This window comes from Poecilia reticulata, linkage group LG17, assembly GCF_000633615.1.
Source record: "Poecilia reticulata strain Guanapo linkage group LG17, Guppy_female_1.0+MT, whole genome shotgun sequence".
NCBI classification, from domain to species: domain Eukaryota; kingdom Metazoa; phylum Chordata; class Actinopteri; order Cyprinodontiformes; family Poeciliidae; genus Poecilia; species Poecilia reticulata.
This window is the reverse complement of record NC_024347.1, coordinates 15,640,578-15,664,127: the sequence shown is the minus strand read 5'-3', so window position 1 is coordinate 15,664,127 and position 23,550 is coordinate 15,640,578. Positions and strand designations below refer to the sequence as shown.

At 37.0% G+C, this 23,550-nt stretch overlaps 1 protein-coding gene and 3 non-coding genes across 5 annotated transcripts in view; 1 reads left to right on the top strand and 3 right to left on the bottom strand.

The window, feature by feature from the left end:
- The window catches only part of LOC103479475 (contactin-associated protein-like 4), a 152,677-nt gene that overhangs the window by 127,077 nt on the left and 2,050 nt on the right, over window positions 1-23,550 (top strand). Inside the window, exon 24 of one of the 2 annotated variants that reach the window (XM_017310025.1) lies at window positions 13,523-13,769. The exons of the other annotated variant lie outside the window; for it this stretch is intronic. The gene's annotated coding sequence lies outside the window, so the exon portion shown is untranslated. Of the gene's footprint in view, window positions 1-13,522; window positions 13,770-23,550 lie in introns of those variants that run through there. 2 annotated transcript variants of the gene reach the window in all.
- trnal-uaa (transfer RNA leucine (anticodon UAA)) lies at window positions 19,828-19,910 on the bottom strand. Its single transcript has one exon. It is a non-coding gene; the product is annotated as a tRNA-Leu (tRNA).
- trnal-uaa (transfer RNA leucine (anticodon UAA)) lies at window positions 20,187-20,269 on the bottom strand. The gene has a single exon. It is a non-coding gene; the product is annotated as a tRNA-Leu (tRNA).
- Window positions 21,032-21,114, bottom strand: trnal-uaa (transfer RNA leucine (anticodon UAA)). The gene has a single exon. It is a non-coding gene; the product is annotated as a tRNA-Leu (tRNA).

Genomic DNA, 23,550 nt, shown 5'->3' with positions numbered 1-23,550 from the left:
GCCCTTTTATCATAAGCTCCGCCCATTTACCCAAAGCCCCGCCCTTTTATCACAAGCTCCGCCCATTTATCCCAAACTCCGCCCTTTTATCATAAGCTCCGCCCATTTACCCAAAGCTCTGCCCTTTTATCATAAGCTCCGCCCATTTATCCAAAACTCTGCCTTCACTACAAAACCACAAATTTTTAAGTATTTTTGTAAGTTTCTACTGCAAATATCTTCCTACATTTGAAATGAAACAAACCTAACATGCAAGTAAATCTTCAGAAAGATATAGCATTTTGTTTTAAGTAAATAACTCCTTAATATTGATTTAAAAACATGTCACTAAACAGAATTACAAATTGGAAAAACACAACAACATATTCGAAACATTACCTAAGTAAAATTACAAATTAAGAAAAACATTGTTGACTTTTTCAGCTTATAGTTGTGTTGAGGGATTTGCACTCCAGGGCCACCGTACATACCGTTACTTGATTGTACTATAAAACGGTACAATGTTCCTGTAAAAACATTAACTTGTTATTTTTATTTTATTGTCTCATTTCAAGTGTTATTTCTAATGTTCACACAACTTAGTAATGAAAAGGAAAAGGGCAGATGGAAATTTGCAGAATAAGTTCTGACTTAGGGAAATTTCCTTTCCACGGGTTGGTCTGTGCCTTACCAGAGCCACGAACTCCATGCTACTTCCTGTCTGTTACAGCCGTAGCGTAGCATCAACATCTGGTGAAAATATGCTTTAGCCTTGTTGATTCGCTCCAAACCAGTAGATGGAAAAAACAATTCGCATTTTCTATGTGCAGAATTTTTAAAGTTCACTCAAAATTTGCAAATTACCTTTTGAGTATCTGAGCTTCAGTTTTGCAGTAAGTGACTAAGTTGGAGGCAGAGGATTAATCATATTTGCTCCAGTTTGGATCCTTATTGCAGATAATGATGCGCCTCCTTGGGGACCAAATCCATCTTTACCTCAGCGAAAATAACATTTTGGACTCTTCTCACCAGCTCATTTTTAAATTATCGCGTTTGTCGTCTTCCCACTGGCTATAAATACAGCCAGGCTCCTTTGTTCGCTGACAGACTGCCGTTGTTGTTTGTGCCGGGCCTGTTTCCTGCAGGATCCTGGGATTTGGATGTTTGGACAAGCTGCCATCGCAGCTCTTTGAATCTGTTGTAAGCAAACACAGTTTTATTTACTTATCGTCGTCCTTCAATCTGCGAGTCTGTTTGGGTTATTTTCATTTCCTCCGATACAGCAGCAACTATTTCCAAAGCGAGGGAGGTGAAGTTGACCCAGCACAGTAGAAAGGGTTGACTTTATTATGTCTTCGCATAAAAAACCCAAGCAAGATGTTTTTTATCGTTTTGTTTGGTGCGATTGTAAATTGCACTCATCATCCTCTCCTTTAGTCGCTGGAAACAGCTTGTATCTGCAGAAAGCAGCACCAGGAAAATGCTTGTCTCCTTGCAGCAGAAAACTTTTTAAAATCTTTAATTTCCCGGCTTTGAAGTTATTTTCTAACCCATGAAACTTTGAGTTTGTTTCCACATCCAGCTCATCATTTATGCTTTGAAGCCTAGACAACAAATAATCAGTGATGGGCACACTCCTGCTAATCCGCTAATAGCAGAGCTAGGTTTTGGATTAGCGCCTTAGCTAACTTTGAAAACTTTTAGCACACTTAGCTTTCCTAAATTAATTTTTTTTAAATAAATTGTAAAATCCTAATTTACTTTGTTGAAGTTTTGGTTATCGACTGGTCTATTGATGCTCTTATTCTGAAGTTTATTAATAGCAGTTTCACTTCCTGTCCTCACCTTCTCTCTTTTTATTCTTTACAAGAAACGTACAGAAACAAAATAAACAGAACAAAACATAAGCATAAAATAAAAATAATATGTAAGGGCAATAGAGAACATAAATTATGTTTTTTGTTGGCTCTAGTGGCCTTTATTTGATAGTTAATTGACAGGAAACAGGGTAATGAGAGAAGGGGGAAGACATGCAGCAAAGGTCGCCAGGCTGGGAATCAAACCTGCGACGGCTGTGTTGAGGACTGGGGCCTCCATATGTGGGTTGTGCTTAACCCCTGAGCCACCACAGCACACCCCAACATAAATTATTATTAAATTAATTCCTTATGGTCGTAGTTTTTTAAGGGCAGATATTTGAATTGAAAGTAGCCCTTTAGCATTAGCTTCCGCTAAATTCCATGTAGCAACGTGGTGTAGCATGTGTGTACACCATGTTCACATGTACAAGTTATTTCATATTATTAGGAGAATAAAATGAGAAAATAAAGTTGTTTTAATGAGAAAAAGGCTTTTATAATTACATTTTTGTTAGTTTTTTGGTGTTCACATAAAATTATTACTTAATTCTCCTAATGTTACGTCTTTATTCTTATATTATTTCAACTTTATTGTCATATGACTTTATTCTCCTATTTCTACAACTGTATTCTTGTAACATAACTTTATTTTCATAAAAAAGAAGAGATAAATCTGACTGCTTTGGATTCAAATTCAACTTTTAAATTAGCAGAACTGAAAACTTTGTGCAGAACAAAGATCTAGATGGAGTCAGGCTAACTAATGGTACCTTCATGTTGTGACTTTTTTTACACTTGTATGTTGTTCAGTATGATAAGTGACTGATTTACAATTATATGTTAAGCATAAATTACATGATTATTATTAATTGAATAGAATATGATTGTATATAATTACAAGGATGAAGTGAAATATATTTAAGTGCAAGACATGATTTATTTGAATAGAAGAAGTCTTTTATTTTGAAGAATGCTTAAGTATCTGGTTCTGTTTTGTCACTATCTTGCTTTGTTGATATTTTGGTTGGCTTGGTAACGAAGAGTTGTTGCCGTTATCAGCTGTCGCCGTTTTCGCTCTTCAATAAAGAACTGAACAGAAAGGTTCAGTAAAAGACATACGARCCTCCGTTTTGTTTGAAGAAGCTTCACTCCGTAACACTTCATTTTTACAAACTCTTCTTTCTCTCCACAAAGAAGAGTTTATGATATAGGCATACCATAAACATCACAGTATCATCACAGATATTTTATTTCACCATTTGGTGATAGAAACCGATATTATACGCGAGCTCTGATTTGACCACAGAAGACGAGTCCTCTGACTTTCCGTCTGAGCTTTTACCCGGAGAACCTGATGGAGTGATTGAGCGGAGCTGCTGTGTGGTTTCTTCCTTCAGCGATACGGTTTCTGGTTGGATTTCAGGCTGTTGGTCCAGTTTCTGAAGCCCAGGGGGGTAAATATCGATCAGGGTAGCAGGGTGGTTTCTCACTCAGCTGCCTGCAGCCTCGAACGTCCAACTGTGGATTTACAGACCGTTGACGTTATCCCAACTCAACTGTCTGCTTGAATGGCCTGTTTCTATAATGTCGTATAGAAATACATAAATTAGCAACCAGAATGGAGAACTAAGTAGATTTTATTGACTGAATTTTTGGTTTTTGAAGATTTAATTTTTGGAAAAACAGTTTTTTTCTACCAATGAACTCCATGGGTTTCCATAGTTCAGAGTGACGTCAGCGCCCAGGGCGGCCATCTTGTTTCACAAGCGTGTTTTACAGCTTCTATTTATTTGGGGTTTGAATTCAGAACAACTGCAACTAAATGTTAGTGTCAGACAAGGATTTTTTCTCTTTTTTTACAAAAATAGTCATAATATCACAAGAAAAATGTAATAAGGCAATAAAATCAAAAATAATAAAGTCATAATATGAGGAGAATTAGTTATTTCATGTGAATCCCCCAAAATAACTACTTTTTCAAGCTGTTTTCTCATTAAAACAACTTCTTCTTCTTTGTCATTATTCTGCTAATATTATGAAAAAAGTCTCATAATTAATCAATATTACTCCTTCTTACATCTCACAGAAGGGACGACTGAAATAAAAGCCAGTTTTTGAAAATATATTTTTTTATCATTTGTAACTTTTTTTTATGAAAGAAAGCGAGAAATTCAGATTTGGTATACACTTGTTTTTATTTTTATCGCCCATCCAGCCGCACTAGAACATTACAGATTAACTGTTTCTAGACGAAAAACAGGAAAAGTACATTATTTGTTCCTAAAATTCTCAGTTGTTGCACCTGTGATTAAAAATAAATGAAAATATTATGTTTTCTTCCTGAGTTTATCATTTTCCCCTTTGGGAACCTCCTGCAACGGAAGATTAATGTTTTAAGGTTTACACATCTTTACCAGAGGTGCTCATGAATAGGAAGGCTGCTGTATAATTTTTTTTTATTTTGATACATTTGAAGATTTGTTCCTCTTTGAAGCCAGCAGCAGTATAACACCTTTCCAGCTCAAACCGTAGCAATAAAAATCCTGTATATTTTAAATCTTATCACAATTTGATGCAGCCTGAATAAATCTCCTCACCTGCCCAGACGCCAGCTTCTCCATGTTTTCCCTAAACGAGTTGGAGCGTGAGGTGACATGCGACGCACCGACTCTTCATGAGAATGACACCGGCCCACATAATTATCCCAGTGGGACGCCTCCATTTCCCTCCAGGTATCAGCCAAACTGTCCCATTACTGTAAATATCATGAAGCTTTTTCCAGCTAAACACTCTCATTTGCCCTGTGGCACACCTGCCATTACCCTCGCCCACAAACTGACATTTACAGAAGCTCTTTATTCGTTATCTCTCAGAGGGAAATGGGGAGCTATTTTCTGCCCAGCTGAGGCCTTTTCTTTCTTTTTCTTTCTTTATTCTCCTCCAAATTACCGTCGTACATCCTGAGCTTCGTGCTTCGGCTCCGTCTCATTGTCAGGATTCACTGAAAATAACTCCGATGTGAGCACAGGCTGCTACACCAGGGCAAATAAAACCAAATAAAAACAGGAGGAGCAAATTTCTGCCAAAAAAAACAATCTGGATTTTTGAGACTGGTCTCTGGAATTTTCTAGAAAAAAAATGGGAAATTTCAGAATTTGAAAAGTAGAAAATTTGTGAGAGAAAAATCAGAAACAATGCAAATCAGAAATATTCTATTGTTTGAGGGAAAACAATACAAAATGTGTTTTTCTCAGTTTGCATTGAGAAAAACAAACATTTTCTGAACTTTTGTTTTCAGAAAATTTCTAGAAAAACTAAAAAAACTGGATTTTCAAAATTCAAAAAAGTTCTAATAGAAACATAGAATATTTGTGATTTCTGAAATTTCCACGCTTTTTCTAGAAAAATTCTGAGTTTGAAAAGTCAAACATTTGGGGAAAAAAAATTTCTGAAATATTCTTTTCCGAAAAATTCTGAAAAAAATTTCTAGAAAATCTCAGAAATTTTCTAGAAAAAGCAACAAAAAAGATTCTGAGTTTCAAAATTGAAATAATAAAAACAGAAAATCTGCCATCAGTATAGGATTTTTTTTTTTTACTTGGAAATTTCTGGTTTTCAAAAGTGAAAAGTTCAACATTTGAAAATCAAAAGTTACAGAAAGTGGAAATTTTCAACTTTTAATAATTCCTGAGATTTATCACAAAACTAATTAGTTTTTCCTATCAGATTTTCCACTTCAGAAATTCAATAAATATCCTAGAAATTTTCTAAGATTAATCTCTAAATTTCTGATTTTTTTTTCTAATAAATTTGTGACTTTTCAAACTCAGAAATTTCAAAGTTTTTTCCAGAAAGTTTCTGAGATCAATCTGAACATTTCAGTTTTCCTCTTTCTATTTATAATCGCCCTAATGCGCCGTTGTAAGCTGCCTATATTGTCCAATTCATATTTATTTATATTTTTATCCCGGTGGAACGTTTCCCGTGAGGAAGTTATTCTGACATTCTTGAGTTTTCCTTGTGATGCACGGAGAACCGTTTCAATGAGCCGAGGTTCACCCAAACACACAAATCTCCTCTCACCTTTCCCTGTTGTGACAGTTGGATTTATTCTCCGAACCGCCGGATACGTAAAGTAGGTTATAGTCAGCTGTAGCCGGAATCATTAGTGTCAACCGGGCCTGCTGATGCTTTAATAGGGCAATATATTCACCCCACAACGAGGCAAGAGAAATGTTTTCCAGCTATAATTTAAAGCCATGTCTGCTGAAGGGCACATGAATAATGCATCCGTAAAGAGATCTATTTAAGCTGAGATAGGGGTTTCTGTATTTATTTGTTTTGCTTACAGAGAGCAGCACAGCCGACTTCCAAATGCTGTTTAATTTTCCCCAACAGGCGGATTTTACAGTTTAAAAATCGTTGCTGTTTTTTTAGTTTTATTTTATTTTGCAGTTTGAGAGTCGCAGTGAGAGAGCATCTTCGATTAAAGTCGGTGCAAATTAAAGTGACTCAGCGTGCAGAAAAATGCTGAATCAGGAAAGATGTTTAACACGAGCTGTGCTCACAGATTAAACCTTCAATGTGTTTAATTTGATTTTATGTAATAAACACAACGTATTTACAGCGGTGGGCACATTTCTGCTTTTACGCTAATAGCAGAGCTAATTTTACACTTAGCACTTTTGCTAACTTTGAAAACGTTTAGCCTACTTAGCTTCACCTAAATGAATATTTCCAGGTAAATTGTAAAATGCTAATTTACTTGTCTGGGTTTTTTGGACACACTCCTGCTAATAGCAGAGCCAGTCTTTGAGTTAGTGCTTTAGCTGACTTTGAAAGCGTTTAGCACTCTTAGCTTCCTGTAGATTCATTGTTCTGGATAAATACTAAGAGCGCTAAATGCTTTCAAAGTCAGCAAAAGCACTAAAGAAGAACAATTAGTTCTGCTATTAGCGGGTTAGCATGAGTGTGCTAACAACTGCTCAGTACAAATGCTGCATTTTGTTTAAGCAATGATACAATAGTTTTTAGTTTTATTTCATTGTGACTTCTTGTTTGTTCATTTAGTTTTTATTAGTTCTTAGTTACGTTTAGTTCTAGTTTAATTCTTCCCATTAAAATGAGCTCAATAATTTTAATTTACATGATTTATCATTTTCCTCTTAGTTCCAAAAACTGGATATTAAAAGTCTTCAATCTGATGAAGACTAGCTTTTTATTTTGAAGGATAGTTTTCTTTAAAGACTTCAAAATTAATTTTATTTATTGTTTCTGTTGTTTTGTTTATTTATCTGGATATTTAAAATGTCTTCCAGGTCCAGAGTTAAATGTTCATTATAATTTAAAGCTTATTGATATTTGGGAATGTGTTCTGGCATTATTATTACCATTATATTACTAGAAAATGGTTTCAAAACAACAGTATTATCGTTTAAGACGATTTAATGTCCAGCAACCAAAGCAGATCTTTCCTCCTCATCCTCTGCTTTGCCTGAAATCTCTCCAGAATCTTGTTAAAGTTTCTGGCTACAACATGACAAATTGTCCAAGAAAAGAGTTGAAGGAGTAAGAAAACTTTTAGAAGCCTCTATAGTTGCTCTGAAATGCCAAAGGCGGGTGAGGTGAACCTCAAGATCCTGATTGAAATTCAAGAGTCTTGTGAGAAATCCTCCGCCGCACCGGGTGACAAATTGAAACTTAAACAGAAGAAAGGAAAACAACTGTGATTGAGCGTTGCGTCCGGCGCAGACGGTGTTTTTTTATTCGCCTCTCGTCCCGTAGGTTTCACTCACTTCCTCCCTCCGATCAGACGAGCTGGTATTTAAACTACAGAACTCCCTCTGAATGTTTCAGTTACGCAGTGAAACTGTTCCACCTGAAAGCAGCGTCCGGGTTCCTGCCCATCCGGTCGGAGCGGCTGTTAAAGTTCAGCCCCGCCGCCGCGATGCTGTCCGTGTCCCAAGGTCAGAGCCGCGGTGATGGATTACCGCTCCGCGCCGCGCCGGACTCTGTTGGACAGAGACGGATTTGGGTGAATACGGGAGAAATTGTGATTTTTTTCTGCAGACGGTTTCGCTTCAGAGGATCGAGGAGCGTGAATGAAAAATGACCTGACAATAAAGAACAATCAGAATCACTTCGATCAGTTTTTACATCAAAGAAACAAGAGTTTATCATCTTTTTTTTTTTACATTTTTGTAGACATTTATGATAAGGCCAAAAAAAAAAAGCAACAGTTTGTACAGATGTCTTCCTCAATCAGTTTTCTGTATGTTGCTGGTTCAAAAATAGCAAATAACCCCATATTAAAGGTGATCTATTAGGCAAAATTCACATTTTGCATGTTTTTGTTCTTCCATTTGAGTTTCTACTGCTTCTAAAAAACAGTCAAAACACGTAAAAAATAAAAAAAAAAAACACTTGGCTGTTTTTGGCAATAAGTCAATGTTTTTTGGTGTCTGGAAAATGAGCCGTTTCAAAAACGTCCAGATTGTTGAGTCACACTGCACTGTTACCTGGCAACCCCTTGAGCTCAGCCTCGTCGCCTAGCAACCCAGTTGAGTTCCAGGATGTTTGGTCAGCTGGTTTTACCACTGTATGCGCTGTACAACGGCTGCTGGAAAAGATGAGTGTTTTGTTTTTGACTTTCCTTCCAGAAACGTCTTGCTGCATTCTTGTTGGTTGTGCAGGAGGCTCTACTAATGCCTCTCAGAGCTGCACGGTTGTATAATTGCGCATCTGTTTGCAGCCACTATCTAAAATGATTTTGTGAAAAACATGTAATGAACATGTTTTGTGTCCTAACCTGTTCAAGACAGCATAATGTAGCAAAAACCGTTGCTTTAGGTTTTTGAATGCAGTGGTTTGTGTTTTAGTGAACTGTTGTGCAATTTGCCCTCATTCCTACGCAGCACAGTCTGTTTTGTCTTGGGATGATAAAGTCTGCGTTATTAGATAACTGGGATCAAATTGGATTTGACTTTGAATCTTGACATTTGTTGTGAATTGGCGCCATAGAAATAAGCTGATCTGCACTGCAAAAACACAAAACCTTAACAAGTTTTTTGGTCCAATTTCTGGTCCAAATATCTGAGTTCACTTGAAATAAGACAAAACTAAGGTAGAGATAACATTACAGCAATAAATAGAAGCTTGTTTTAGGTCAATCATTCCTTCATATTGATGAAAAAAGTACTGGTTTCACTGGTAGGTTACTCCATTTATAACGTGGAAAAAATGTCGTGTTATAAGTGAAATAAAAAGCCACTGGAACTGGAGCTTTTCATCAATATTAAGGAATGAATTTACAAAACAAACCGAGTCCAAAATTAAACTCTTGATGATGTTTTACCTTTAAGATGGCCACTGAGTTCCCTCTTGAGCCCATTTGAATATCCTTATTTCTACCTGCGGTCCTGGAGATTTGTTGATCTAATTACCTGACGTACCGCAGGAGCGGCAGCTTTACCTCCAGTGTGACCCGTTGGAGCCTCACAGATCCTGGATAATCCACCTGCCTGAACGCCGGGATCTGCCCGTTTGCTCAGCAGAGGCATTAAAACTCCAGATTTGCCCCCTCAGGGTGTTTCTTCCCTGTGGTGCAGGAATGACAGCTTTATCTTTATTGTATAAATTCACAATCAAGCAACACATGAAACGACCTCAGACTTCCTGCGGTTATTTCCTGACTGGATGGAGTTGCTCTGGGAGGAAGAAGTGTGTCAGGAGGAAACCTGCACTCAGCGTTCTGCAGGATTCTGATTATAATGTCAGAACTGTCAGACCCAAGATAAAAGACCATGCTCTGTTTTTTTGGTTTGGTTTGGTTTGTTTTTTTGGCTTGAACTCTGAAAAATCTCCACGTTTGTTGCCTCATTTTAATTTGTTTGTGTTCTTTTACAGTATGTAGCTGTCAGATTTGCAACAAAGCGAGTTTTTCTTTGTTCAGACAAGCAGCTTCTGTCAGATGAGAGACCGCACAGCGCTTCAAGTTCGAAACAACCTTGGGTTTCAAACACAGCTCCTCTTCTTGAAACAAACTCAGCAGCTTTCTTCATCTGCTGCTTCAACAATCTGGCATTGATCAACTCTGAGACTCCATGTGCCACATGGAAATAGTTTCTCTGTAAATGCTTAAGATTGAGCTGGTTGCGTTAAGGAAACAATGAGTGTTTAGTGTTTTTACGTCCAGTTTGTTTGCTTCTTTGGATCAGGAAATGTCCTCACTGGCTTAATTTCATACTTTATTGTAAATTCAAACCTGTACAACAAACCATCTTTGTAGTTAAAGATGTTCATTGCTTTTGGAAGTTATCATAAAAATGCTAAATTCTCACTTATTTAGATTATTATCTTACTTTAGGCTTATTACTATTAGGACATCAGTGGCAGACACCGCTAACTACAATGTTGGCTTTGCTAAACCCAAAGCGCTAATCATACACACTAGTTCTGCTAACGCTAATGTGCTACACTAACTGAATATTTAGCAGAAGCTAATGCTAAAGCGCTAACTTCAATTTAATTCATTGTATTTGTGTATTTTTTTCATGTATGTTTGTTTGGAATAAAGTTTTTAGGTAATTAAAAACGAACACGAAGAGAGGAAATGGAACTGCCCTTCAAAGTAAGAGCATGAATATAAACATGAGGAATTCTTAATAGTAGATAACCGAAACTTCAACACTTTTGTAAACTTCCACTTCAATAAACTGTCATATAAAATAAAAGTTTAGAATTTATTTAGGGGAAGCGAAATACGGTAAATGTTTTCAGAGTTAGCTAAAGAGCTAAACAAAAAAATGTGTACTTTAGCTCATTAGTGGAAGTGTGTCGACCGTTTACAATAATTTTTCGCATAGAACGAATGAATTAGGAAATTAAGACCAATAAAAAACTATTTTTTGTTTAAAATAAATTATTGAGGGGAAAAGAGACATGAGTGGAGCAAACAGAACAGTTTCACCCACTTCAAAATAAGAGCATGACTCTAAGTATCTAACTGCTTGAAGAACCTTCAGCACTCCCACATTAGCAGAAGTTTCCAAACACTTCATACTGAAAGTTAAAGCAACTCTTGCTGCTTTCAGTTTTAAAAAAATTGGTAACACTTAATTTGAAGGGGTGAATAAGACTGTAATTACACTGTAATAAACATGACATAACACCTGTTATTAACATGAATATTTATGACTGTTGTCATAAAGCGTCATTTGGTAAATTATGACACTTTTAATACAAAGTTGACATTATTGAAAATGTCTTTGTTATGACAACTTGAAATTAACCAAGAAATCATTACTGTTTAAATTTGTTATAAAAGTTTTACTGATTGCACTTTAAAAATTAGGTAACTTTATGTTATTAAAGGTAAAGTTTAAACAGTAATGATTTCCTGGTTAATGTCAAGTTGTCATAACAAAGACATTTTGAATAATGTCAACTTTGTATTAAAAGTGTCATAATTTACCAAATGACACTTTATGACAACAGTTATAAATATTCATAAAGGCTTATTCATGTTAATAACAGGTGTTATGACATGTTTATAACAGTGTCATAACAGTCTTATTCACCCCCCCTTCAAATAAAGTGTTACCAAATATGTCATTCTTTCACTCATTCATCTCATCCAAACTGAAAACATTTCCACTAAGAAAGTAAAAAGTTTTTTCCCATCAAACTCCTCCGTCTTTGTTCTCTGGCAGCTTTGAGCAGAAAAGTAGTGGCTCCATTTTACTGTCGGCTTCTCGTGTTCAGCCACGTCTGCCGAGTGAACGCCTGCACAACAACGCGTCCGGCTGCATCATCCTCCTCCCGACTGTAGTGAATCGGTCCTGTTACTGTCTGACTGTCAGCCTGTCTCTGGAGCTCTTCATCGCTCCTCATCGCTCCTCAGAGCCTCCACAGCAGAAAAGTGGCTGAAAGATCAGAAGTGGAGGAATATTTTTATTGTTTTCTACAAAGGGAGCTGCTGAAGAGGATACTATCCATCCTGCAAATGTTGGGTTGTATAGATGAGAGCAGAACCTTTTCATCAGAATCAGATTCTTCACATGCTGCAGCTTTCTCTGTAGTTTCTTTTTATTTTCCAGGAGAGGAATTGAAGTAAAAGCCGATGTGAAGTCTTTTCTGGGTAGGCGACTGATTTCTGTCTGAGATGTTCTCGAGACGAGGCGGTGTCTCCTGTGAACCAGATTTTTTTCATATTATGAAGCAGCCAAAGTTTGTTGCTAAATTGAGCTTTTTAAACACAGTAATTTACGCCTTAAAGGTGCAGTGTTGTGTGTTGTACATGCACTTATTTATACCACAAGTAACTATGCTACCTTCAGTTGTTATAAAAATACTATTTATGTCAAACATAACTGAAAATAAATCTCACTTTGTGATTTGACGTCTTAAAATTGGGCCTCTGTCTCTTTAAAAACTCCTTCTGAAACTCCGCCTTCAGGAAGTCATCACAGCATGGCTCCTCCATTAACCCTTCAACGACGTTTTTACCAGCGTTACTCTGAGAAGTGTAGTGAGCTCAGCAGATGAACAGTTTCACCAGGTCTTTGCTAAATGATTTCTCAAACTTGCAGGAAGGAATCAAAGCAACACTCCATGTATGTTTTTGATGAGTTAGTAACATTATTAAGTAATGTAAAGTTCAAAAAAGTAAATTTTACACAATACTGCCCGTTTTGCAGTTTTAAAGTGACAGAATGTGACTTTTGACACAGTTTGCATATAATTTACCACCTTTTGCAACTTGCTGTCAAGCTAAAAGCGACGCCTCCTATTGAGAGCGAGTTTTTATTTTTTGCTTTTTGTGGCTGTAGCACATTGTGTTTTTCAAATTATACAAATTTTTCTAATCCTGATAACTTCCTTGTTACTTCCTGATGAACTGGGAGATTCAGAGCAGCTGATAATAAATGATTTACTGCCATCTGCAGTCGTTGCTCCTCTTAAATTCAGCTTCTCAAAGCGTTTTCCAGAAACGAACCGCGGCGTCACTCTTAATCATTGCGTCCTGCGCTGACATGTTAGCGGGAAACCATCGGCTCAGTCGGTGAGAATTAATGCGGATCTGCTCACATCCATTTTCTCCCTCTGGAGACGAGGAAGCGCTGATTGCATTCTGTCCGGAAATTTGATGTAGATTAAAGAAAAACGCTGATTTCTGAGAGATTATTGAAAGTGGCGTGTCAACAAAACAACGGCTGGTTGGAAACTTCATTTCAGCTCCGGTCCGGTTCTTCCAGACCCGCCTTGGCCGCGCCGCAGTAACTTGCGGCCTTGATTGTGCGCTGAACAGCTAATTAGGGCTGAGTGGGAGTGGATTTGTGTTCTTGGCGAGCGATGAGACGGGACGACTCGCAGAAGGTGGAAGACAGATTACCCATGAGCCTCTGGGGCCTGGCCGAGGCATGCGGGCGGAGCAGTGGGTGGTCAGCTGCTGCGAGCCGAACGGCCTTCTGGGAAAAGACGGCAACACAAACTGCTGCATGAATGGGAAGTGTTCAAACTCGTGATTTATGTCGCCTTGTGTTGTTTTCACATCAAGCCGCGATATAAGAGTAAATGATATAGAAAGAGAATAAGGAAAAACGGCTGGCGTTGTGAGAGCATTATCGACAAAGAGCAAATGGAGGTGCAGACTCATTTGTTCAGCCTTTTTGTTTTTGCTGCAGAGAAATGAGAAGGAATCACAATTCAGGCAGGAATGACCGAACAGGGACGGCGCTGAGAGGAAGAGAAGCTCCTGGGAAATTGAAATAATAAAAGCACCTCACCTGGAAAAAGTCCTGGATTGATTGCCTTTCATCGCAGTGATGACTGTGTGGATAAACACAGAGGCTTCTGAGTGAGGAGGATGGAAAAACTCCGCCGATGCAGCAGGATGCACGGCAACGCATCATTTATTTAAGGAATATTTTTTCATAAATCTGCCATTATTTTTTGCTGAAATGCAATAAAATAATGAAAAATAAACATGGAACATTCTCTGCCTATTTATCTTGAGTGATTATGTTAAATCTGTGGTTTAACATAATTACAGATTCACCAATTGTTATCTCCTGTTGCCTTCATACAGCAGGCAAATGCACCCATATCCTATTTATTTGTTTGTTTTCCATATTGCGACCCAGATCTGACTTTTTCACGGCAGTTTGAGTGACCCCCACTTCAGATATATTTCAATCCCCAAAAATCCAATTTGTACCACTTACAACCACTTAGATGTTGTATTAAGTCGCATTCCTAGCCGATATTTTCAAAATGTCTCAGTCTCAAAACAGTGCTAAATATTCAGTTTTAAGCTAAAAATTCCAATATTTCGCCTCAAAATGTATAGTTATCTTTTTTTAGCTTGTTAACTAGTTTGGAGGCAAATATTTAGTCAGCAAGTTAAATATTTAGCTTCAAATTAAATATTTAGTTTTTTTTAGCTGGCTAACTAAATATTTAGTCTGGTTCTAAATATTTAATTTGCTAACTAATTATGTTTGGAGCTAAATATTTAGCAGCTCCAAACACCAAATATCTAGCAAGCAAGCTAGATACTTAGTTTGCAAACTAAATATCTAAATACAAACTAAATATTAACCTCTGTTTGAAATATTTAGTTTGAAGTTAAACACTTAAATGTTTAGCTTCAAATTACGTAAACCTTTGTAGCCTGCTAACTAAATATTTGTTTGGAGATAAATGTCTAGTCAACAAGCTAAGCATTTAGTTTGCTGACTAGATTAGATTAGATTGTTATCTTTTTTTAGTTTGTTAACTAAATATTTAGTTTGGAGCTAACATTTAAATTACAAACTAATAAAGTTTTGTGCTAAATATTTAGCTCCAAAATAAATAGTTAGCTTATTTATCTTACTAACTGAATATTTAGTTTGGATCTAAACATTTAGTTTATAGACTAAATATTAAAATTGTTTCACGCCCCTTCCCCCCAAAATTAATATTTAGCTTGTAAACTTAGTATTTAGGTTGCTAATATAAATATGTACAGTTTGAAACTGACTTTTACACATTAATGGATGACATGGTGAAAATATGACAGCCCAAATGATTACAGTTTGTTTTTGATTTTGTCATTTTACAAACGGCTTCCCATTCTGCACAGCGAGGCTCTGGATTTTATACATCTAAATTACATTTCTGAGTTTGGTTACTGAATAAATTTGGCCTTATTGTGTACATTTTAAGTTCTTATTGTAAAATGTTTGAAAAAAAGTTGTCTGCTGTCATTATTTGCCAGTTTAAGCTCCTGGGGATCCAAATATCTGAACACCTAAGCTGGACAGAAACTCCTCTGCAGCTCTGAATAATATGTGTAAATAGTGATAAATATGGTGCTATGCTACTGTTCAGAGCGTGTTTGCATGCAGTGGTAGGTTTGCTGGCTGAGAAGAAAAGCTCTGCAGAGGCTGATAAAAATGTCAGAATGAGTCGTTGACTGTCCTCCGCTCTCACCAGAGGAGATAACCCGCTTTTAGAGCCTGAAAGAGAGAAGAGAGAGACCAGTTCAAAGACTTTCTCCCAACCAGGTCACAAACCGTTTTCTTTCCTTCGTGCCGCAGAAACATACAGAAATCTGCAGTTGGCAACAAACAGGCTTAACGAAGCGGTAAGCTTTTAAATTCAGATTTTTTATTACATTTTTAATGCAGATGATACAAGTATCTACTGTAGTGGAGAAAACATTCAACAACTCTCGGAAGTGGTCAACACAGAAATGGAAAAATTACAACATTGGCTCAAAAACTATACATTATCAGTAAATTCAGATAAAACTAAATTCATGATATTCGGAAACAATAAAAAACAGAAAAATAATCCAATTAAAATAACAATTGACAGTGTTGATTTAGAACAAGTACATGAAATAAAATTCTTGGGTGTCATGTTAGACGATAAGTTTAGCTGGAAACCACAGATCAGCCTAGTAAAATCTAAAATAGCCAAAAGTGTTGCTGTTCTAAGAGGAATTAGTTTCGTCCTGGACTATAAATCCTTGTTTATTCTATATAACGCACTCATTGTGCCACATTTAACATATTGTGTGGAAATTTGGGGGAATACATTCAAAACAAATTTACAGCCATTATACGTCTTACAAAAAAAATAAATCCAAATACTACATAAAGTGGGATATTGGGAACACAAACCAGTTATTTATCAAATCAAATATACTGAAATTCTGGGACCTGGTAAAATTTAAAACTACACAATTCATGTTTAAGGTCAGAAATCAAAAACTTCCACACAATATACAGGAAATGTTTGGTGACAGAGAGGGTGGTTATGATTTAAGAGGTGAAGGATATTTTTAAAAACAACATATTAGAACAACCAGGAAGAGTTTTTGTTTATCTGTGTGTGGAGTAAATGTCTGGAATGGATTGAATGATGAATTTTAAAAAAAGTACAAATGTAAACCAATTTAAAAAACTCATTAAAACAGAGCTTATTTCAAATATGATATATAAGATGACTGTGTCATAGTCTATAATGAAATTTATAATATAAATAGTATTTAAATAATAATCAAACATGATGTAAAATGGAAACAAGTTGTCTCTTTTTGATGTTCTGAAAGTTAATTGATTATAAATGGTTAGGTAGGAAAGGGGTAGGACATTATAAGATATTATATCTTCTAAATAAAATAAAACATTCATTTTATTTCACCTTGTGGCTAATTATTATGCCTGAATAGGTGTGAATTTAGTGTTTGTTTTGTATTCTACTGTATTCTGTCTTGCACAACGTAACACAGTAACATGGTGGAAAAGAAGGACCCGCTTCACACCTGCTCACTAATTCAGTTCTCTGAATATTTATCTCAGTTGTTGAACTACGACTATATTTCAGCTTGCAGTTGGGATCAGAACAAGTGAATTAGATATTGTTTTTATATTTACTGTAATTGTATGCATTTCTTTAAAAACTGAGTTCTCATTCTGACCTTTTGTGCTTTTTTATCTTTCTTTCACACACAACAACCCCAGACTGTGTCTTTAAATAAGCAGAATAATGTTCACACATCTATATTAAGACTCCTGTCTACATGGTGCTTATTTACATTTACAGTGATAATAATTTTAGCTTTGCTGCTGTGAAACCACAGAAAAAATTAAAATAAAAAGGCTCATAATTTATGTTGAACTCTGATCTGTTTTTATCAAATTATTCTGCAAAAGTTTCAAACTTCCACTGATTTCGAAATTAATGTTTTTAACTTATGATGATTGGGTTAAAAAACACTTTTTGTTTGATATTAATTAGTTAGAATTTCATCAAAAATATATATTTTTAGTTTTGCATTTTAATATATGCAGTATTCTTATTCTTGAGCTATGCTGCCTATTTTTATTTCAATCTGTAGAGACTCACACAGAGAAAGAAACAGCAATTAGACAATTTATTGGACTGAGAATTTGGCGCTCGGATGCCGGCGGAAGACGAGCGTGCTGAGAATCGCAGCGAGCTCGAATGTTTGGCTCGAACGAAGCTCAGGTAGGTTTTCCCCCGGGCCCAGTCCCTGGTGGTGGAGCGGACCTTGGAGAGAGGAGTCCTGAAGGGACCTGGAGGCGTCTGGGAGGCTGGTGGTGGAACCGGGGAGGAGGTGGGTTGAAGCACAACTGAAGCGGGTGGATCTGTGGTTGCTTCGCCTTGTGAAGGAGCTCTTGCCAGGTGATTGGATCGAGGTAGAGAGGTGGTGCGTCCTGATTGGCTGGGGTGAAGCCATGGTGATAAATGATGCCGGAAGAGTCTTACAGGTTGAATTTTCGCCTAGGGCTTCATTTTATTATTTTGTAGAAATATGTTTTTATTTTGACATTAAAGGGTTTTTTGTACCTATGTTTTGTCAAAAAAAGCGCCAAATTTTATTGATCGTGACTGATTTGAAAAAGCAATAAATGTGATTAAAAGGGACCTTATTGTACAAAATTCCTACTTGCACATTTTTATACTAACATTTGAGTTCTTACTCCTAAAAAGCACAAGTTTAAAAAAAAAAAAAGAACACCCAACCATTTTTTGGCAATCTGTAAGTTTTTTGGTGTCTGGAAAATGAGCCGTTACCTAGCAACCCCAGAGGAGTTCCGCCCATAACCTAGCAACCCCAGTGGAGCTCTAGCATGTTTGGGTAGCTTGCTTCACCACTGTATACTCCTGCTGGAAAAGACAAGTGTTTTGTTGCTGACTTATTATTCAGAAAACTCTTGTTGTGTTCTTGATGGTTGTGCTTATAAAAAATAATCTGGTTGTTTGCAGCAATTTTTACATGTGAGCACAAACAAGCTGGGTCCAGCCAGCAGCAGCTAAAATCTCATTATCTAAGAATAATTTTGTGCAGAAAATGTTATGAATGTTTTGTTTAGGCCACAGATCTATCCTAACCTGTTCAAGGAAGCATGATAGATCACCTTTTATATCCAAGAAGGTGAATACTTTTCATCTGCACTGTGTCTTTTAAATTTAAAATCTAAAATAAAGAAAAAGTTTAAATTTGTTCACCGCTAGAAACGATTTCTCTGGTTTCTCGACTCTAAAATAGAAAATCACCCTGGGCCTAAAATAGAAACCTGAGCTACAGATGGGACGCCTCGGCAGCGACTCCGCTTCACCTATTTTCCTCCTCCGGCTGCTGCAGGTTGCTGATAGCAGGTCTTCAGTCAGAGCTGAGATGTTTCTATCAGCAGGCAGATGAATGAACAGACCTCAGAGTGACTGAAGCTGCATCGGCCCGTTTTCTCTTTGTAAGCCTTCACCTTGCTGACAGAAGAAAAGGAAACCTAAAATACACATGTGGGTGTCTGAGAACCTTGAAAACACAAATAAACTCCGGCTCTCCGCCTCCGTAGGAGACAAATATGAGTCTTTACATCTTCATCATTTAGGCGGAGCTTTGTTTTATAAACCTTTACAATAAGTGGGTAAAAATTACACTTAAAACAGATTAATTTCTGAAATCAGGGCACAGGATTTTAAGACGCAAAAGAAAAACCAAAACTATTTTTGTTTTCCTTTTCTTTATTCGCATTTGGTGCTTTAATGTGGTTCCTAAGAGCCACTAATTTGGATGAAACTTCTGGAAAACTGCAAAACAGTAGCTGTGTTTCTATTGACCATATAATTGCGCAAAGTGTTTATGTCAGCAAGAAGTGAACAAAACTGTCCTGAAAGTTTATGTCCTCATGTCAGCCTTTGTAGCTTAGAGATATTTTTATGGAGATAATTTGGGGCAAAATTGAAAAGGACAGAAAAAAAAATTGAAACTGAAAAAAAACATTTTTTCAAAACGTCTTTTCAGATTCAAGGGTGGGATTTTTTCAGTTTCATTTCCTTTGTTTCGAACAAATCTTTATGGCCCGAATTTAGCTCCATAAATTTTGTCCTTATCCTATCTGACCCCTCTGACATTGGTTCACCTGAAAGTTCAAAGTTCACCAAACAGAAACTTAAAGGGTTTGTTGTTCCAACCAAATAAAAATCTGTATTTTGGTGAAATCTTGCACTGAAACCTTTGTTTTTCCTTTTTTTCTGTTTAGTCTTTCACTAGGAAACTGACATCTCTAAGCTGGCAAAGATGATTTTCACTTCTATAGACACCATTTTCTCAAAGACAAAGAAAAAAAAGGACTTTTTCTGACCTTCAGTTGATTAATGAAATGTTTTTCTTTCAGGATGTTGAATGCCAGATCTAATCTCTCTCTGACTTTTGGTAAGTTGGTGATATTTTATAACCGTTGAGAAACATAAATAAAGTGTGAAGATGTTCTATCCCATTTGTTATGATTTCAGCTCAAAATTATAATACAACAAAGAGTAACAATAGTTTTGAAGGCCAAAACACTAAAATGTCTTACTAATTGCAGAAACTTACATATGGAATGTCAGATTAAATATTTTATAGAAATCTAAATGTCAGACTTTATTGTAGTTAAACATTTTTTTCTGACCTGAATGACAAGCAAGCTACCAGGAGTGGGGTTCGAACCCACGAGGGCTGTTGCCCATTGGATCTTAAGTCCAACGCCTTAACCACTCGGCCATCCTGGTTTCTGCTCTGTTTCAGACTCACATTGAACAGTTTTTTTAAGTGTTCTTAGAAGGTTGAATCAGTGAAATTTCAATTATGGTAACATTTCAAAGAGCATCTGACAGAAGCGATTAGAAAATATCTAAACTTGTATGATAAGGAAAGAGAAAGCCCAGCTCCTGGGTAAGGATGAGACATATACAACATACTTGGGTGTATCAACAATGGCACATTGTAGAAGCTGAGCATCTAAGCCTTCACTGTCAGACTAAGATGTAGTTTGCCTTTGAAGACTCTACCAGGAGTGGGGTTCGAACCCACAAGGGCTTACACCCATTGGATCTTAAGTCCAACGCCTTAACCACTCGGCCATCTTGGTTTGTGTCCAGTGAGCTGTTTTTGTACTTGACTCAGTTAAATTTTGCATGATGCAGCCATGAGAATATGAGGACCTTCAGAGAACAAAAAGCAAGTAGGAGGAAATTGTTCAGACTGGTTAAGGATGAGTTGAAGCAGTCATATTATGGGGATTTGTCAATGTAGAAAACTGGTGAGCAAGTCACCAATGAAATATGATCCATCAACAGGTCTCAGAGAAAATGCAAAATACCCCCAAGTACATGGGAGTTAAGCCTATTTGCCATGATTTCCTTCAGTAGTTAACTTGTTTTCATTTTGATCAGGAACACTCATGACATGAATTAAATAATCACCCTCTACCATGAGTGGGATTCAAACCCACATGGGCTGTTGCCCATTGGATCTTAAGTCCAACGCCTCAACCACTCTGCCGTCCTGGTTTCTCTCAAGTCAAAATGTTTTGTTTGTGACACCAATCTGAGCCAGCTATGAATCAGCACCGTCTTGTGGGAGAGAGTCAAATTTTGAAGAGCTGATGGACGTGATTAGAAAATATAGAAGCTTATATAATACATCTGAGAGGGAATATGAGGACTTTCAGAAAACAAAAAGCATGTGGGAGGAAATTGGTCAGACTCTGGGTAAAGATGTGCTGAAATAATCATGCTATAGGAATTGGACACAAGTAGAAGTGATTCCCCAACCTGGAGAGGTCAACCATCTGGTGGCCTCAGAGAACAGACATAATACCTCCAAGCACATGGATTAAATTATTCTCCTCTACCAGGAGTGGGGTTCGAACCCACGTGGGCTGGTGCCCATTGGATCTTAAGTCCAACGCCTTAACCACTCGGCCATCCTGGTTTGTGTCCAGTGAGCTGTTTTTGTACTTGACTCAGTTAAATTTTGCATGATGCAGCCATGAGAGAATATGAGGACCTTCAGAGAACAAAAAGCAAGTAGGAGGAAATTGTTCAGACTGGTTAAGGATGAGTTGAAACAGTCATATTATGGGCATTTGTCAATGTAGAAAACTGGTGAGCAATTCACCAATGAAATATGATCCATCAACAGGTCTCAGAGAAAATGCATAATACCTCCAAGTAGATTCACAGTTTCCTTCAATAGTTAACTTGTATTCATTTTGACCAGGAACACTCATGGTATGAATTAAATAATCACCCTTGACCATGAGTGGGATTCAAGCCCACATGGGCTAGTGCCCATTGGATCCTAAGTCCAACACCTTAACCACTCAGCCATACTGGTCCCCTTTATGGTGTCTGCTGGCCAGTAAAACAACTTGAACCCTGTGCCAATTGTTTCCTTCAGTTTTTCATCAAAATGATCAATCTCACTCTTGAATCTTCAAGAGCTCTAGAGAAGAAGCCTCCATGATGTCACAGAAGATCCAACAACCTTCAGGATAATACGCACTTGAGGAATACACTGACCAAGTGAGTACAGATAAAGACTTTTGGATAAGGACCTTTAATGACACCAAGGAAACAATCTGTTCATGGAGTTTGGTTCGTACATCAAGTCACATGACACAGCTTTAGATGAGATAAAACCATAACTAGACTGGAAACTAGAAGAAATTCCCCTGTTAGGATTGGGGTTTCAGCCCAAAAGTACTTCAATTTATGAGTTATGCCCAACACATCATCATTTTGGTTGGTTTTCCTGTACTTGTACTGATACTTTACAGAATGCAAACAGTTCACCTGTATGTGGGCCTTAAAGGGCAAAATAGACAGATTTTCTGTGAATTATCAGGAATTACTATCCACAGAAAAAAATAGTTGAGTCCATTGTACTCTGACAATCCCTTTACCTTGACTCCCATACTTAATGTATAAACATCACTGATTTTGCCTGCATTTCATGAATGTATGCTTAAAAAACAAGAAAAAAACTCCATGTGGAGATTGTTTAAGGAAGTAAATAGATGAAGGAAAATTCCCCGAAAAGCAGGAAGCTGTCAAGGTGAGGATGGGCAACATGTTTTACTTCCCTGTGTTAGCTTCCCATCGGATCTCCATGCATCTTTTTTTCTCTTCTCCGCCTCAAAGGCTAGATTCCCTCGCGACGTTGCTGCTGCTACAATTCTCTCCACTTCCCTGTTAGGTCCATGGAGATGCTAAAAAGCTGAATATTTCTCTTTACCCTGAGCTGAATTCTGATGTGCCGATGTGTCCTTTCCAGTCTCTGCTCCCTGATATCACCTCCTAAAGCTTTTTCATGTCCCACCACTGCAACGCAAACTAAATTATCTTCCAGTTGTGTTGCTCAACGCCTTTGGGACGGACTGAAACAAGAAACCCTCTCATCCGACAAAAGTGGCTGACCTCATTGCTGCTCTTGTTGATTCCAGCTTTAAAATCAGGTGGAAAAACTGAACCCAGAAGAATTGAGGCTGTTATAGCAGCAGATTGAAGGTTTTAGACAGTGTTTGTTTTTTATTACACTCTGGGAACTTTGATAAGAACTTCGCCCCAGAGGTTGAATCCTACCAGCATTGTTGATCTTCAGTGTTTCCACTGGATAAAAACACCAGAGATTCCGGTTTTACTTTATGTTTACTGAGAAGAAGCAAAGGTTTACAACATGTTTCGGTCTAAAGCTCTGCTGTATTTTCAACACTACAGAGCTGCTTGTGTATTTGTATCTAATTATGTCAAATAAAAAAAGAGAAAATTGCTTTTTAGCTATTTAGTCTGAGCTTTTGAATTGGTTTTAATAAAATCTCTTTGTTTAATGCAGCAATAAAACACAATATGTTTTCTTGTTGCACAGCTCAACACAATGTTAGTGATTTATAAATGAACTGTCACAGGAGCTCTTAATAGTGTCTTTATTGGATTTATTATACATTTACTGAACATGTTATGCATTTTTGCATTCATACCAGGATGATTTGATTCTTTCCTCAGGCTATCAAAAAAAAATCACAATGTCAGAATGTAACATTCTGATTTTGTTTTGTTTTGTTTGTTACATTTTATGGCGAAAATGTGCTGTTCGCGTTAATCTTTGCTTGGCGTTAACAGCAGTGATGCTGCAACGGTAAGCAGAAATAGACAGCATGCTAAATGAACAGATCCTAACATTTCAAGCTACTGCATAATTGTTAGTCTATTGTATATTTTCTGCAAAAATGACCAAAAACATTGGATTTAAGTGACTTCTAGCTCCCGCCTGCAGGTGGCAGTATTTTCTCTGCTACTCTGCTGAGTCCGCCTTTCTTGATGTGAGTCTGTCATCAATATGGTGAATAACAAAAATTGAGAGTTTTTA